The following is a 2,543-nucleotide window of genomic DNA, read 5'->3' as shown; positions in this document are numbered from 1 at the left end:
CGACACCCAAGGCTATGAAGCCCTCTTAGTGCAGCCCTCCTTCAGCCATGGAGAGTACCTCATAGCCCACCATGGAGAAAGAGGGGAGCCCAACAGACTGGGCAGTGCCATCAATGAGTACAGACTGCTTTGTGCCTTTGCCCAGAGAAGACACCCATGGGTGACCATCCATGGAACTCCTGCTGCTTGCAGCACTCTTGGCAGTCCCTGTGGTCACTGGGGCTATGCCAGCTCAACATGACCCAGCAGGGCAGGGCATTCAAACACCTCTGTCCCAAGCAGTAGGTATAGATCCCAGGGCAGGAAAGCTGTCAAGGTCTTTGGCTTTTTAGCACAGTGGTAGTGCTAAAAAGGCTAAAAGCTCAGCTTGAAAGGCTAAAACATGACTCCTATCCTGAGCAGCATCTAGCATACCTCTTCCCTATAGACAACTCTCGTTATTCCCCTTCCCACAGAGCAAACACCACCTCCTCTCCATGAATCTAAACATCTCCAATATATTCAGCTCTTTCTCATGAACCAAGCATCTTTCTGCCCATCTTTTAATAAAACCCTTATTCCATCTATTCCACTTTTCTTTCAGACTGTGACCCCATGCTCAGACTGGAGAGTGGGAGAAATAGGGTTGGTAGGTCTAGAAGGAGGGCCTGACACCCTCTGCAGCCCCTCCTGAGCAGCGGGTCCATTGGGTCCTGCCTTTTCCAAAGCCTCCCTGCACCCAGCTCCAGTGGTGGTCAACTGCAACAGGCAGCCTGTGGGCACTGCCAAGCCACTGGCTCCAGGAGGGAAGCAGCAGTGTGGAGGTTCCACTCAGACTGCACTATGCTGCAGGAATCCTGCTGCAAGGAAGGGCCCTTTCCATGCTTCATATGAAGTACACCATGGCTTTGGGCTTGTGGTTCAGGCTTTAACCCAAACAAGCCATTTTCTGGAACAGAGCTTCACTTCTGCCTGGCTTGTCAGGGACAGCAGCACGGCGCCCACAGGCTCCATCACCACCTTGGCCGCATCCTTATACATCTCATGATGCAGATGGTCTGACCTGCCAGGGATGAGACCTGGAGGTCATCACCTCTCTTCAGAAGCTGCAGGGCTGCAACAGAACACCAATATCTCATGTGTCCAGGGTTGGAGCTGGTTTGAGCACCTGCTTTCCAACACATCAATGCATCTGAGCAGTGGAAACGCATCCCTGGGTACCATCCATGCCTGTGGAACTGTGCCAAGGCTACATCAGTGTCAGGACTCTGGTTCATCCTGGCCAGTGGAGCAGGGAAACCAAACCCCCCAGCAAGGCAAAGGCCATGGAGGGAGGTGATGCAGACAGACACTCCTCGTGGCTGGGAGCTGAGCACAGAAGAGCAGTTCCTATATGGGAAGGTTTCCATCCAAACTGCTCCCTGCAGATATGTCCCTGTGGGAGGGGTGTGAGGTGCCAGTGACACAGGGAAGCACTTGCACAGCTTTCGGGCATAACTGTAGGAACACAGGGAGAGGTCTTTGGATATTTCAGGATGGGTTCTCAGATCCAGCTCCCACACCAAACCAAGGACAGGCTTCTAGGACCACCTCCAAATAGGATATCTGTACTCCAAAGAGAGGCCAAAGTCACTCCCAGACCTCACTCAGCAAAGATTCCCTCTTGACAGTCGGTTTTTCTTCCTTTCTCCAAATCCCCTCTTCCAGTATCTGAAATGCAGCAACATTGTGGTGAAAACCACACAAGTCTGCAGGGTGGACAGGACAGGCACAGGACAAAACACCACCTGCTCTGCGTGTCAGACTGCCTCCGTTAGCCAAGGCTGGACCTACTTTTACAGAGGCAAATACTGGGGGGAGAGGGGAGTGGAGGAGGCTGAGATGTTCCCAGTCTGGGAAAGGAGGCTGGGGATGGTCATCTTGGGATGAGTTTCCTGTTGGATACAAGGAAACAAGATGAGGCACAGAGGTCCCACCATGTCCATCCCCCATGACACCACCACTGATGCTGTGACTGATGCTCGGTTCCCATTCCTAGCACTGCTGGGATGCTCTGTGCAGGGCCAGTGGTGGCAGTAACAGTGGTACCCATGCTGGGTGTGCATGGGGGCCAGGATGACAGAACCCATGTCCAGAGTGGGATCGGGTCTTGTTCCATCCCCTGAGGCATAGTGAGAACCCTGTGCTGGTGAGGAGCCCTCCAGTACAAGCTGCTGTGATGGCCGAGTGGTGAAGGCGTTGGACTTGAAATCCAATGGGGTTTCCCTGCGCAGGTTCAAATCCTGCTCACAGCGGAGCTTTTACAGGCAGCCCCTGCTCTCTTGCTCCCAGGGGGTACAGGCACAGGTCTGTCACCTCTCATCAAGGGTCCTGCAATCCCACCCTGTCCCTCAGCTTGCAGGCAACAATCACTGCTCAGGAGAGGTGACAACAGTCACAGCAGTGCTCAGGGCAGCAGCCCTGCACCTCTGCTTACCTCAAGAACAAACCCTACAATAGCATGTCCACCCTGATCTCTACAGCTGTGTTACCCTGTAATCCATCACAGGCTTGTGGCTGCCCTC

The 2,543-nt window shown here is 53.7% G+C and overlaps 1 non-coding gene across 1 annotated transcript; it reads left to right on the top strand.

Annotated features, from left to right (window-relative positions):
- The first annotated feature begins 2,191 nt into the window (after positions 1–2,191).
- Positions 2,192–2,273, top strand: TRNAS-UGA (transfer RNA serine (anticodon UGA)). Its single transcript has one exon. It is a non-coding gene; the product is annotated as a tRNA-Ser (tRNA).
- Positions 2,274–2,543: the final 270 nt, after the last annotated feature.

This window comes from Melopsittacus undulatus, chromosome 13 (genome assembly GCF_012275295.1).
Source record: "Melopsittacus undulatus isolate bMelUnd1 chromosome 13, bMelUnd1.mat.Z, whole genome shotgun sequence".
Taxonomy (NCBI): Eukaryota; Metazoa; Chordata; class Aves; order Psittaciformes; family Psittaculidae; genus Melopsittacus; species Melopsittacus undulatus.
This window is presented reverse-complemented; position numbering and strand designations above follow the sequence as displayed.